Source organism: Erythrolamprus reginae, chromosome Z (assembly GCF_031021105.1).
Source record: "Erythrolamprus reginae isolate rEryReg1 chromosome Z, rEryReg1.hap1, whole genome shotgun sequence".
NCBI lineage: Eukaryota > Metazoa > Chordata > Lepidosauria > Squamata > Dipsadidae > Erythrolamprus > Erythrolamprus reginae.
Window position 1 is genome coordinate 138,076,430 of NC_091963.1, and position 15,643 is coordinate 138,092,072.

At 43.2% G+C, this 15,643-nt stretch overlaps 1 long non-coding RNA gene across 2 annotated transcripts; it reads left to right on the plus strand.

The window, feature by feature from the left end:
• Positions 1 to 1,719: 1,719 nt before the first annotated feature.
• LOC139154963 (uncharacterized) lies at positions 1,720 to 14,608 on the plus strand. 2 transcript variants are annotated; one of them, XR_011556999.1, is made up of 5 exons: positions 1,755 to 1,933; positions 3,640 to 3,762; positions 6,539 to 6,708; positions 10,433 to 10,613; positions 11,604 to 12,367. It is a non-coding gene; the product is annotated as an uncharacterized lncRNA (long non-coding RNA). The 2 variants fall into 2 exon arrangements; XR_011556998.1 differs by lacking the exon at positions 6,539 to 6,708 and having other exon boundaries at positions 1,720 to 1,933; positions 11,604 to 14,608.
• Positions 14,609 to 15,643: the final 1,035 nt, after the last annotated feature.

Here is a 15,643-nt window from a genome sequence, read left to right on the forward strand (position 1 = left end):
GATGTTATAGAACAGTGATGACTAACCTTTTCTGGACTGAGTGTCCAAACCATGTGTGTGCACTTGTGAATATGTGCATGTACGCACCCCAAAATGCGATGCACGTGAGTCCCCTATGCATGTGCCCCTGCCACATGTACACATCCCCCCACATGCCTCCCACGCCCCACATGTCTGTGCATCACCCTACATGTCCCCAGTGCATGCGCAGCAGAGACTTGAAGACCAGCTGGCTGGCGGGAGGTGCACACCTATGTATGACGGAGCTGAGATGAGCTCAAAGATTCACGTGCCCACAGAAAGGGCTCTTTGTGCTACCTCTGGCATGCGTGCCATAGGTTCGCCACCACAATTGTAGAGCGTTGTACCCCAGAAGAACTAGACCCAAGGACAGTTTTTTCCCTGCAGGCCATCACTCTGCTAAACAATTAATTCCCACAACACTGTCAAACTTTTTACTAAGACTGTATTACTATTATTCTTCTCATCCTTCGTATTACCTATCTTCTTTCTAGTTAGGACTATAACCTTGTTGCTTGTATCTTTATTTATTTTATTTATTTATCTATTGCACTTATATGCCGCTCACTCCGAAATGGACTATTTACAATTTATATTGTGTTATTTAGTTTCCTAATATGATTTTGATTGCTTATTTAGTATCCTGTGACTATCACTGTGTTGTACCTTATGATTTTATTTATTATTTATTTAATTTATATGCCGCCCAATTCCTGGAGGACTCTGGGCAGCTTAAAACAAAAAGGGACATCTAAAAAAAAAAGTTTTAAAACAATTTAAAACCCCTTTGTAATATCATGCATAGCTTTTGTGGCAGGATCTAGAAGATGTGCCATTGATCAATGTGTCATGATTCAAGATGAATGTATTTATGATGACTATGATCATGATTTATCACTTATAATTTTTATGTACACTGAGAGCTTTTGCACCAAAGACAAATTCCTTGTGTGTGTCCAATCACGCTTGGCCAATAAATAATTTTATTCTATGAACAGCAATTAAGTAAGCTTCATAGGCAGGGTACTAACCATGCATCCACCTTTTCATGCACACCACATAACCTCACAGTAAGATTTGGCAGCACGCAATACCCACAGGCCAAACCCCCAAAATATACTAATGTGGAAGTGCAAGGCTTTCTCACTTTCATTCAGGTTTACATGCCACATTAAGGCAAAGTGTTGTTTTGCTTGTTTGGCTGAGCCGGCTTCTGGCTCATGTGTTGTTCCAAAGCCCCTTAGGATGCATGAGTCCAAATCCTCAACCCTGTTTCTTCCCATGCCAGAATGCGCACCATGGAAATTCTGCAAGCAGAGTTTAATACCAGAGTTTGGGGGGGGGGGGGGGCTTAGAGGTCTTCTAGTCCAACCCCCTGCTCAAGCAGGAAACCCTTATACTATCTCAGACAAATGACTGCCTGGTCTTTATCCCCCCCTTTTTTTTCCCCCCATTCTTTCCCCGCAAAATCTGGGTCTGTAATGCATTCTCTGCTTTCAGGGATCCTCTGATCCAAACCATCAAATGCAAAAAAAAAAAAAAAAAGAAGCCACCGTGAATAACAATGAGTTAAAATGATAGAGCTTCCGCTTCCTAGACAGAAAGAAGGCAGCCGATGAAGCTTGGAGGGACATTGAATTGGGATGGGAACTTCCTGTTGACGGCAGGGAGTAGGAGGTAAAGAGAGCGTATGTGATTGGAAAAGGGCGCATGCGCAAACCGCCACAGAGAAGCAAGAGGGGCTGGCGTGCCTTTCCAGCAGCTGGGCGTGGTTGTGGATAAAGGGGGAGGGTCTCTGAGAGCCCCGCCTCCCCAGAGCCCCCTGCCCAAGAAAAAAAAAAGCGCACTGGATGGAAAAAAGAGATGGGTCCCGGTCCCAGCTACCCATATCGCAAAGAAAGACTTGTTCTGCGTGAGTATTGTTGGGTTTTCCCAGCAAAACAGCCATGCAGAAGTTAGGCTGGGTAGAGTTTGGGTACCAGCTGGAAAATTGGGGTTGCCGAGAGGGAAATCTTTGCTTCCTCCGCCCGGGTGGGTGGAATCCGGAAAGGCAGGTTGCAAATGGGCATCTCTCTTTCTTCTCCTCCTCCTCCTTTCCTCTCCGTCTTTAAGAAGAGACTGGGCAGGGGCTTGTCTGAAATGGCATACAGGTGACTTTAGGATCACAATTCTGCCCAGGATTGATGTTACTAAGGGAGAAATTTGTTCACTCGCCCCATTTTGTGACTTGCCACAGTTGTTAGGTGTGATGCACGGCACTTGTGAAATTAGTAACACGGTTGTCCTGCGAACCTGGCTCCCCACGTTGACTTTGCTTGTCAGAAGATCGCAAAAGAGAATTGCGGCACCCACACACCCAGGGGTGGGCTACTGCCCGGATGGGGTGGGGGGAGGACGCAGTGGGGTAGCGAAAATGGAGCTCCACCCCAGAGCATCCAATCTGCACTAAAAGATGTTGAAAGAAAATGCAGGGCGTCCTGCATAAGCTACATCCACAGCGTGCTGGTAAAAAGTTTGGTAGCCCTTCACGGCACACACTCCTCCTTCTCCCCCAGATGTTGCAAGCTTCACGAATATGAACTTGTTGCCAAGCATGAGAAGTAGAGTAGAGTAGACAATCTCAGTTTTATTAGAGTATACATAGCCCAGGATTAAATGCTGGAATCCATGGTGCTTTTTGAGATTGTTTTCTTGCAGACATTTCATTACCTGACTAGATAACATCTTCAGTGCTTTAAGGGAGTGGATTTTTTCTCTCTCTCTATTTATTATTATTTTTATTATTATTTATTAGATTTGTATGCCGCCCCTCTCCGAAGACTCGGAGCGGCTCACAACATAGCAATAATGCAATACATTACAAATCTAATAATAAAATGTAAAAGGTCAATTAAAAACATTAATACAACATAATCAGTGTCATAAAATCACCAACTACACAATCGCACACATTCAACCCAGTTTATCATACAACAGAGATCAGAAGACACAACGAAGGGGGGAGGTAATCATCTCCATGCCTGGTGACAGAGGTGAGTCTTCAGCATTTTACGAAAGTTGAAGAGGGTGGGGCTGTTCGAATCTCTGGAGGGAGTTGATTCCAGAGAGCTGGGGCCACCACAGAGAAGGCTCTTCCCCTGGGCCCGGCCAACCGACATTGTTTAGTCAACGGGACCTGGAGAAGACTTCCCTAGTCTTGGAGTGTATCCTCCTGTTGATGCAGCTTAAGATTGTGTTGGTTTTTTTAGCCGCTGCTGCACATTGCTGGCTCATATTTAATGGGTTATCCACCAAGACTCCAGAGTTTAGAAGTTTGTTCTAAATTCAACTTTGAGAATGGAAGCAAATTTTCTATGCTGGTCAGAAGTGACTTGACAGCCGAAGAATATATTTTATGAAGCTTGGAGGGAAACCTTGATAACCAAGGATTTGAATTAGGGTTTCCCTCGTCTTTATCTTCCACTCTTGCCACTATTGTTACCCTGGGCTGTACATCCATTCCTGCATCCCAGAAGATGGCTCATTAGAGATGCTTGGAAAGGAAAGAGATCCTCCCTGATCAATGGAACAGGGAGACCAGCAGATTTCACAGCATATTTCTTTCTCTGTCTTGGACAGGACTTCTTGGAGGGAGATCCAGCATGATTTCTTGGATGGAGCAAAGGGAAGAACTACAGGCTGCGAATGTAAACCTAGGCCAAGAACCAGAAGAAAAGGAAACCAGGCAAGATGCCCACACAGGTGAGTGGGACAGCAGAACTCTGAATTGGATGGTTTGGGTGGATGAGTGGATAATATCTACAGTACAAATTTACTGGTAGTAGCAAAAGCAATAGCACTTAGACTTATATATGTCTCCACAGTGCTTTACAGCCCTCTCGAACGGGTTTACAGAGTCAGCCTATTGCCCCCAGCAGTTTGGATCCTCATTTTACTCACCTCGAGAGGGATGGAAGGCTGAGTCAACTTTGAGCCTGGTGAGATTCGAACTGCCAAATTGCAGGCAGCTGGCACTCAGCAGAAGTAGCCTGCAATACTGCACTCTAATCAGTGTGCCACCAGGGCTCATACCGTGTTTTCCTGAAAATAAGACGTACCCCGAAAGTAAGGCATGTCAGAGGTTTTGCAGAATTTGCTAATATAAGGCACCCCCCCGAAAATAAGGCGTAGTCAAGTTTACATACGTTTACAAGATCTGAGGGGACGGGGTGAGACGGAATGGGAGTCGGGATCTGACACGCCCCTCCTGGCCGCCCGCTTAACAGCCTCCCGGTCTCTACCGTCTAACTGCTCCAAGCTGCAGGAAGGGTAAGGCGGGCTGCAATACCGGCAGCTTCGGGGGCTCCTTTCCTCAGGGGTTCGGTTTGTTATCTCTGGGCAGCTGCACCAACTTTTTCCTTCCCAGCGGCGGCAATGGCGGCGGCTTCCCTTTGAGGAGCAGCAGCGCCGGGAACGTCACGTGATGAAGGGAAGCCGCCGGAGCCATCGCCGCCGGGAAGGAAAAAGTTGGTGCAGCTGCCTAGAGGTAACAAACCGAACCCCTGAGGAAAGGAGCCCCTGAAGCTGCCGGTATTGCAGCCCGCCTTACCCTTCCTGCAGCTTGGAGCGGTTAAACGGTAGAGACTGGGAGGCTGTTAAGTGGGCGGCCAGGAGGGGCGTGTCAGATCCCGACTCCCATCCCATCTCACCCGTCCCCTCAGATCTTGTGGCAGCTGCTTTAAGTAAGGCACCCCCCCCCCCCGAAAATAAGACGTAGCACAACTTTTGGAGCAAAAATTAGAATAAGCCAGTGTCTTATTTTCGGGGAAACACGGTAGTAGAGACATAAAATGGAGTTTGAAACATTTACTGAATCATTTGTTTATACATCGTCAGGTTTAGAGCAGCTGTGAAATCTACTCACCTTCCCTAGTGGTTCGGAAGCACATGCTTTATCACCCGCACGAATCCCAGAGACCGATTAAGTCCCACAGAGTTGGCCTTCTCCGGGTCCAGTTGACAAAACAATGCCCTCTGGTGGGACCCAGGGGAAGAGCCTTCTCTGTGATGGCCCCAGCCCTCTGGAATCAACTCCCCCCGGAGATTAGGATTGCCCCCGCCCTCCTTGCCTTTCCTAAACTCTTGAAAACCCACCTATGTCGCCAGGCATGGGGAAATTAATATATCCTTAGCTGTTTTGTTTTATGTATGGTTTGCTCGGGTTGTATGATTGTTTTTTAATAAGGCTTTTTAAAACTGTTTTAATACTGGATTTGTACATGATGTTTTTGCTTGTTGTGAGCCGCTCCGAGTCCTCGGAGAGGGGCAGCATACAATCTAATAAATTGTTATTATTATTATTATTACCCAGGCTACTTGAAGGAACTGTTGCTGCAAACTGTTGTTTACAGAGCAGCGACAGTTCCTTTAATTTCAAATTTCGGCGCAGAGGTCGGTCCTGTGCGCTGGAATTTGAAATTCCCAGGCTGAGGGTTAAAAACCTCTGCGCTATAGCGCGCTGCGCAGCTTAGAGGGAACTATGCTTACAGGACCGCCTCCTGCCGCATGAATCCCAGTGACTGGTCCCACAAAGTCGGCCTTCTACAGGTCCCATCAACTAGACAATGTCACTTGTCGGGATGTAGGGGAAGAGCCTTCTCTGTGGGGCCCCTGGTCCTCTGGAATCAGCTCCCCCCGGAGAGTCATACTGCCCCCACCCTCCTTGCCTTCCGGAAGAGTCTGAAGACTCATTTATGCTGCCAGGCCTGGGCGCCATTAGATCCTTTTTCCCTGGCCGATGAATGATTGTTTTTTATGATTTTGGGATTTTTTTAGATGTTTTAGATTCATATTTAATTAATTGGATTTAAGATGTTATGCTTTGTTTTATTATATGTTGTGAACCGCTCGAGTCCTCGGAGAGGGGCGACATAAAAGTCCAATAAATAGATAGATAGATAGATAGATAGATAGATAGATAGATAGATAGATAGATAGATAGATAGAAATATAGACAGACAGACAGACAGACAGATAGAAATATAGAAATATAGATAGATAGAAATATAGAAAGATAGATAGACAGACAGACAGACAGACAGATAAATAGATATAGAAATATAGATAGATAGATAGATAGAAATATAGAAAGATAAATAGATAGATAGATAGATAGATAGATAGATAGATAAATAGATAGATAGAAATATAGAAAGATAGATAGATAGATAGATAGATAGATAGATAAATAGATAGATAGAAATATAGAAATATAGATAGACAGACAGACAGATAGAAATATAGAAATATAGATAGATAGAAATATAGAAAGATAGATAGATAGATAGACAGACAGACAGACAGATAGATAGAAATATAGATAGATAGATAGAAATATAGAAAGATAGACAGACAGACAGACAGACAGATAGATAAATAAATAAATAGATAGATAGAAATATAGATAGATAGACAGACAGACAGACAAACAAATAATTCCTTTCTATTTGTAAGGAATATAAATCCATTCTATTCCCAGCTTCTTGGATGGGAAGCGAAATGTCTTCAAAAAATAACAAGAAAATCCAGTTTCCTCCTGAAAAAAGAAAACTTTGGGACAAGATTTTTAGCACAACAGGATAGTTAACACAGCAAAGCAAAAGAACAATTGTCTGAGTTACAAAATGTGAGTCCCTTGGTTTGGCTGGGGTAAGTAACCACCAGGAGAAGGTGTTGATTGCCAAGGTAATCCGTGAGGCAATAATTTGGTTTCTGGGGCAACATTGAAAATGGAAGAATGTTGTTGATTTATCAGTTGCATGGATACTTGCTTCCTAAGGCCAGAATAGGTTGTTTTTGGCAGCTGGTAGCTGAGAGGGGAAAAAAATGTTGCCTTGGAACCCACATAAGTTAAACAGCGGAGATTTTAGTAAACCTTTTTGTTGTGGAAAGGAGAATAAAAAGGGGGGGGGGCACATGTCATTGCACATGGTTGTCATGGTGACAGAAGAACATTAAATGGGTTGATGGCTAAAAGAGTGTAAATCAAGGGACTGGATCGTCGGCTTAATTTGGCTGCTTCACCAAAGGTGGGAGGACAGCTGACTGAGTTGAAATGCTCAGCAATTGTGTGGTTGTGCTTACAGAAACGTTGGCATATGCTTACATAAGACTGGATGTTTTGCTGATTTGGAATCCAACTGCATCTTGAAAATTGTCTGCTTTCACCAGTTTATTATACCCATCTTGTGCCTTCCAGGTGCATAGGACTACAACCCCCATCACTCCGGCCTAGGCCAGTGATGGCGAATCTACGGCATGGATTTGAGCAGTTAGATTCTATGGTCAAATATGGACGATTCCACCAAGTACCACATTTTGAGAGAACATGCATTTGCGGTGCACCAGAAATAGAAGACATTGCACACGTGCTACTCAATTGTAAACTATACTCCTCAGTAAGACCTCAGTATTTACAGCCCCTACTTGACAAAATCATACACTGGGACTGTAATAAACAATTATCATATTTTCTTCAGGGTACAAATATATATGTAGTTTCTAGAACCGCTAAGTTTATAGTCAGGGCTGTTCAGATGAGAATACGTTTTATAGAACATATTGGGGTGGCATGCAAAGGAGATGAACTCACTTAAGAATATTTTATATCAGTATCTTAGATTTGTTTAATATAATCCTTTGCACGAGTTATATTCTCATGTTTTACTACTCAATTTTAGCATATTATACTGCATTTTAACTTATTATTTATTCAGATTCCCTCTATTTTAGCCAATTTTATTGTATTTTAACCAGTCACAGTTTTATGACGACCTATGTGGTCCCTTTCGTCACTTTGATATGGTCGATTGACTAATCAAATAAAGTTGATATTGGATGCCACAGGTGGCACATGGAGCCATATCTGCTGGCATGTGAACCATTGGCCTAGCTCAGTTCCAACATGCATGTGTGTGCTGGCCAGCTGATTTTTTGCTCGCAGAGGCTCTGGGAGGGCGTTTTTCGCTTCCAGAGAGCCTCCGGAGGGATGGGGGAGGGCATGTTTTACCCTCCCCTGGTTCCAGGGAAGCCTTTGTGGCCTGGGGAAGGTGAAACACCAGCCTACTGTGCCCATCTGAAGTTGGGAAACAGGCCGTTTCCGACCTCCAGAGGGCCTCCGGGGGTAGGGGGAAGCTATTTTCACCCTCCCCAGGCATTGAATTGTGGGTGTGGGCACTCACGCATGCACGATAGCTTGCGCCCATGCTCCTTCGGCACCTGAGGGAAAAAAGATTTGCCATCACTGGGCTAAGCGTTGCTGAGTTGCCCAAATAAAATAGAAAGTTGGGGGGAAGCCACAATTACTTCACAATTGTTAGGCAAGGTAAATTTGCGTCACCCTCTTTTGTTCTTCTGAAGAGGCTCAGGAGAAGGGCATTCAAGTCTGGTGTTGCCTACATCAGCGGTCAGCAATTGGTGGCCTGTGAGAAAATTTTAGTGATCCACAGAAAAATTATTTGAATATTTTATATTGCACTAAATCCGGGCCCTCAAACTACGGCCCCAAACTATATTGCACTTTAAAATATACTGCTCAAAAAAAATAAAGGGAACATTCTAATAACACACCCTAGATCTGAACGAATGAAATATTCTCATTGAATACTTTGTTCTGTACAAAGTTGAATGTGCACAACAGCATGTGAAATTGATTGTCAATCAGTGTTGCTTCCTAAGTGGATAGTTTGATTTCACAGAAGTTTGATTTGCTTGGAGTTCTATTGTGTTGTTTAAGGGTACCCTTTATTTTTTTTGAGCAGTATATATTGCAGTATGAAAAATATATGCAATGACCCTTTGTGTTGCTGCATAATGTCTCCCCCTTTGGGGTCTTTTTGTGTGGGTTGGAGCGGGGGCGGAAATTCCAACTTGGGGCCTGCTTCAGCCTCCTGTTGTGGGGCTTTGGGCGAAGGTTGGAGGGAAGTGGTGACCTTGTTCCAGTGGGACTGCATCATGGCCTGAAACTGGCTGACCATCTCAGCCCGTTGAACCTCCAAGGCGCCTGTACCTGGTCTTGCATTCCCGCAGGTCTTCCCTCTGCTTGCAAAGCTTATGCTCATAGTCCTCAGTGAGGTGCTTCTGCTGAGCTTCCTTCTTGGGCAGATCCAATTTGAACTGACTTGTTTTGCAATTCCTTCTCATGGTAGCAGCTTAGCTTCAAGAACTGCTTCCTGTTAGCCCAGGTCGGGGAGGCGAGGAGTGGCTGGCAGGGGAGGAGCAATTAGAGGCCAGTGAGGCGCCCCTTGCCACATACCTCCCAGAGACCAATAAGAGTTGGCCTTCTCCAGGTCCCATTGACGAAGCAATGCAGGTTGGTGGGACCGGGGTGGGGGGCAATTCTCTGTGGCTGCCCCGGCTCTATGGAGCCAACTACCCCCTGATGTCCGTAGTGCTCCCACCCTGCTGGCCTTCCGTAAGGCCACAAAGACTTCGCTTTGCCAGCAGGCCTGGGGGAGGCCATGAACTATTATTATTATTTAATTATTTATTACATTTGTATACTGACCCTCTCCGTAGACTCGGGGCGGCTCACAGCAATAGTAAAAAACAATGTACAATACAAATCTAATACTGTATTTAAAAATCTAAAAACCCATAATTTAAAAACTGACAGAGCCACGCTGTATGAATGGTATGTATGTATGGGATTATGACTGCTTTATAATTAATGGGTTTCTTTTAATACGGGGTTTTATAGTTTTTGATTATATTTGACTTCTTTTTATTTTTCTGTATCTATTTCTATTACTATTGTAAGCCCCACTGAGTCCTTCGTGATTGGGCGGCATAGAAGTCGAATGAATGAATGAATGAATGAATGAATGAATGAATGAATGAATGAATGAATGAATGAATGAATATTGAGTTGACCACGCCCACCCAATCACACGACCACCTAACCACACCCACCCAGTCGGTCATTAGATTGGTCATATTAATAATTTAAAACTATGAATTTAGTGGTCTCTGAGGTCTGAAACCAGCGGTGGATTCCTATTATTGCCAGTATCAGTGCGCTGTGCGCACAGCTTCAGTTATTTTGCGTGTGTGCGCATCCCAGCATATTTTTGCTTCTGCATATGCACAGGAAGCAAAATCTCACAAGAAGATGCATGCAAGAGATTTTGGTGATTTTTTTTGCTTTCGCACATGCGGGTGTGTTTATTTTGGGCCCAAAAGAAAATAAGACCCAGTTTTATTTATTTTTATTTATTTATTTTTGAGGGAAACATTTTGGGGGAACATGGGTACATAGAAACTCCAAATACCAAATTTCCCAGGATGTTTGAGAGGTGAATTTGCGATGCAGAATTTTTTTAAAAAGTATATTTTATTGCTCTTGATGATAACGATGGACATTTTTTTTTTGCAGAAAGGATTCTTTTGGTTTTTCAAAAACCTTGTGTTTCATTTTCAACATACAAATCATCAACAAGAATTCCTGGCTCCTGCACAACCTCACACTGGGCTATAACATCCATGAGAACTATCTGGACATTTTCTCCTTTTAAATATTTTTATTAATTTTCCACTTTTAAAAAGAAAACACGATAGTAAGTACAGAAGAAAATAAAAGAAAATTAAATTAATAATAGTGTATACAGATATTAAAGTCACTATATTTATATTATATTTATTATATTATGTTTATTATATTGTATTGTATTGTATTATATTATGTTACATTACAGTACATTATTTATTTATTTATTTATTTATTTATTTATTTATTTATTTATTTATTTATTTAATTAGATTTGTATGCCGCCCCTCTCCATAGACTCGGGGCGGCTCACAACAATAACAAGAACAATGTAAGAACAAATCTAATAATTTAAAAAACACTAAAAACCCCATTATTAAAAGTAAACACATACACAAACATTCCATGTATAAACTGTATAGGCCCGGGGGAGATGTGTCAGTTCCCCCATGCCTGACAGCAGAGATGGGTCTTAAGAACTTTACGAAAGGCAAGGAGGGTGGGGGCAGTTCTAATCTCCGGGGGGAGCTGGTTCCAGAGGGTCGGGGCCGCCACAGAGAAGGCTCTTCTCCTGGGTCCCGCCAAACGACATTGTTTAGTCGACGGGACCCGGAGAAGGCCAACTCTGTGGGACCTAACCGGTCGCTGGGATTCGTGCGGCAGAAGGCGGTCCCGGAGGTATTTTGGTCCGATTATATTAAATTAATTTCCATGCAGTATTTTGTTAGCGCTGTATGCCAGGAATCACAAATTATGCTTCTCACCTATTCATCTCACTGTTTACAATTCAGTCTCCTCCAGATGTCTTAGAATTAAAGTCCAATTGTCCTCAGCTAAGAAAATCAGCCTACCTGGGAATTACAGCTGGTGTAGTCCACATCTCTAAACATCCAGGATGGAGGCAGGCTGCTGTTTTCCTTGAGTCTCTTCATAACTTTGGGATCAGTTGCTAAGACAACTCCTGTTCATTTAGGACTTGGATGAGAGACCACCATGTGTGTGTGTTTTTTCCTTTACTTTTTTTTTTTAATTGCTCATTGCTTTCCTTCTTTGCTCACAGATGTCCCAACAAGAGAAAAGGAAGTCAAAATTTCCAATTTCACAACTCCTCGTATAAACGGTTACACTAAGCAAGTGAAGTACTTCTGTTCCCAGCTGTCAATTACACCAGTCACTTGTGTCAGAAATAAGTTTAACTCCGAAGGCAATATCACAATGGAAGTAAACGGTTTGTAACCATGGGAGAGGCTGATGTAAGCCATAATCGGCATGTAATCATGAGTTTTCTGATTGTGCTGCAACCTGATTGGCTGTATCCTATATAAGGAGGAACACCCTTGCATAGGTATGGTTTGTTACAGAGTAGTTTGATACAGAGTAGTTTGATACAGTGGGTGGTTTGTTGTAGTAGTGAGTGGTTAGTGCTTAGTGATTGCAGTGGTGGATTTGATAAGAGTTATATAATTGTATTGTATGATAGTTTATTTAGAGAAGCAGTTTGGTAAAAGAAGTAAAATTTATTTATTTATTTATTTATTTATTCAATTTTTATGCCGCCCTTCTCCTTAGAACTCAGGGCGGCTTGCAACATGTTAGCAATAGCACTTTTTAACAGAGCCAGCATATTGCCCCCGCAATCCGGGTCCTCATTTTACCCACCTCGGAAGGATGGAAGGCCGAGTCAACCTTGAGCTGGTGATGAGATTTGAACCGCTGACCTTCAGATCTACAGTCAGCTTCAGTGGCCTGCAGTACAGCACTCTACCTGCTGCGCCACCCTGGCTCTTTATAATTATATAAAGTCAAATATATTTTTACAAGAAAGCCCACTGCTGTGTTTCATTGAAGGCTTCAATTAGGTATAGTGGTTAACTGTGGCTACTTGGTGGGTTAACTTCTATGTGTGCAAAACTCTCTCTGCCCAACAGGTTATGGGCTCAGTACTAGCCAACAACTTGATGGTCTGTTAGCTCCTATTCTCAGTTAATACAATGCAGTATTTTGTAAATATGCGAGAAAAATCTGGTAGTTTATCATGGGTATCCCGAAGGCTGGTGTGATTGGGGTAAACAGAACCAATCGCTTTAGATCTTTTAATGCACTGTCAGCATTGCAGCTATTTGGAGTGAATGCCCACAAGATAGTCAACGTTTTACTAGATATTCCTACAGGACCTCAGCACAAATACAGCAAGATTCGGGTTCCATATTGATTCAACTTATTGTGGTTGGTTACCTTAAAAACCCCTTGCTCCCACAAAATTCATAGCTAATTTTGCTTGCGGGATTTTATGAGAACAAACAGTTCATCCATTTGGAAGTTGCCGGCACAGAGAAAATTTATTTGAACAACTGCCTGGACCAGTGATGGTGAACCTTTTTTGGTCCGCATGCCGAAAGAGTGTATGTGTGTGTGTGCTATTATGCATGCACACGCCCACACCCATTTCTTCCCCCATCCAGACATGCGCATGCCCATGCGCTGCCCCTACACATGTGCACAATCCCCCCTGTCCTTTTGCATGCGCAAAGGCCTCAATGAAGCCTGGCAGGGTGAAAAACTGACCAAACAGGCAAAGTAGAAGTTCGAAAAAATGGACTTCTGGTTTGTCTGTTGTGCTGTTTTTGACATTCTGGAGCCCTTAGGGGAGGTTCCTGAAGCCCCAGAGTACAAAAAACAGCACAATGGGTAAATTGAAAATCTGTTTTTCTGAACTTCCAATTTGCCTGTTGAGATTTTTTTAAAAAAGCTCTGGGGCTTCAGGGAAGGTCCCCTGGCCTTGGGGAAGCCCATTTCCCCCTCTGGAAGGTTCAGAGTGTTCTGTCGGGCTCTCTGGTAGACTCCTCCCAAAAATTCACAGGTATAAATTTCAGAGACACACACGTTTGAAAATTCAAAACAATGTCCTTTATAATGAAAATTCACTTAAACTAAGCCCTCTTTTGGTATAGCAAAGAGCACTCGTCTCCAAACAAACTGGTAATTTGTACAAGTCCCTTATCAGTTCTGTGATACTTAGCTTGCAGCTGTGAGGCAATTCACAGTCCTTCTTCTTTCACAAAGTGAAACACACTTTGCCCTGGTTTAGTTTCAAAGCGGGGAAAAATCAGCACACAAAAGGTCAAAGTCAGTAAAGCAGTCACGAAACACAATGATCAGATAATCCTCCACCATGGCCAAACCCACAGGCTGCTATTTATAGCAGCCTCACTAATCACCACAGCCCCACCCAACCACAGGTGGCCTCATTTTCTTTGATAATAATCTCTCAGTTGTTGTTGCCTATTCATCGCTCTCCTCATGCGTGGCTGTATCATTAACTCTTGTTCCGAATCCAAGGAGGAGCTAGATAATTGATCTCCTTCTGAGCTGTCTGCCCCACTCTCCTCCTCCCTGTCACTCCTGTCTTCTTAGTCAGAGGAGCCTTCATCAGCAGATTCCACCAGGGGGCAAAACAGGCCTGCAGCATGTGGATGTCTCCCCCACATCCACAGTCCTTGGGGCAGGAGCTGGGCCAGAGCTAACCACAACACCGGGAAGCTTCCCTGAAGCCTCAGGAGGGAAAAATGGACGTAACATCGGCCAAAAATCAGCTGGCTAGCGCGCGCCTATACGCTGGAGCTGACATGGGGCAGCACCTCACGTACTCTCTGATATGGCTGTCAAGGATTAGTTCAATCCTAGGTGATACTCCATTATGTTAGGTTAAGGTTAAGGTAAAAAAGTATGTTAAGCAGTAATGAATGCTGAGTCATAGGGTGTAAACTGCAAGCTGATTGGGCCTGAGCGTTATAAAATGCAAAGCAACTTTACCATGATTGTTAGCTGTTGGCTTTTGCTATTGTTGTTAGTAATATTCTTAGTTGGCTGGCTGGAACAGTTTTGAGCATGAGGTAATTATTGAGTTAGAGCTGTAGTGTTGATACGAAGGAACCTGGACTAGTTAATATCTATATGTAAGTAAGCTTTATTGTATATAGTTAAAGCAAAGTTTGTTCCTGTAAATAGAAGACTAAGACAGAAGATATTTTGAATGCATTGAAGAATAAAACTGTTTACTAATCTTTTCTACAAAAGTGTCTTCGTTATTTTTCTTCACTGGTTCCTAAATTGTCACACTATAAATTCCGGTATCTTGTCAAGTCCTGCTGCATAGCTCTGTATATCTGGACAATGGCTCCGTGTGTCACCCATGTGTGCCCAGAGGGGGGGCTGCTAAGGTGGAACGGTGACGTGTGCTCGCCCCTATGGCTCTGAGTGCTAGCGGAGTCCAGCGCGATTCTACTACTGCACCTGTGCAGGTAGCGAAATTGCGTGCGAAGACGCAGGTGTGCCCGTGGCAGAATTGCGCAGACTTTGCTAGAACTCAGAGCCATGGGTGCGAGCACACGTCACCGTTCCACCTTAGCAGCCCCCCTCTGCGTGTGCCATAGGTTCACCATCACAGGTCTAGACTCCAGAAACTAGCACATTGAAGATTGTGAGCCAGATTTTGTGCAAATGATCCACAAGAGGGCAGCACTGTATCAAAACTAGGAGATGTTTCACACAATCTGTATAATCTACAATAGAAAAAAAAAAGCATTGTTACTGGATAGAGAAGTGTGGCTGTTTTTTATGAATGATAATTGTGCATTTCTTTCCATTGAAGTCACAGAGGGTGGTGGAAATTATTTGGATGAGCTTCAGGTTACGACATTAGTGGGAACTCCAGTTCCTAGTTTTTATGAGATGAGAGGCTCTATAAAATGGACAAATAAATAAAGAAGGGAGTGACCCATTCATCACAGCAGTGGGGTTGATTTTCCTTAGCAACTTCTTTAGCAACAATCATTGCAGTATAGCCCAGATTTTTAAAAGCTTATCAATTTTAAGATGAATGGACTTTAGAATTCCCCAGTACACTGCTGGAGAATTCTGGGACTTGAAGTCCATTCTTCTTAAAAATGATAAGTCTGAAAAACTGATTTGGCCTACTGGGGACCAGGATTTGAATGAAACCATGATTAGGCCACTCTGAGTCATTTGAGAAGGATGGCATAGAAGTTGATTCATTCATTCATTCATTCATTCATTCATTCATTCATTCATTCATTCATT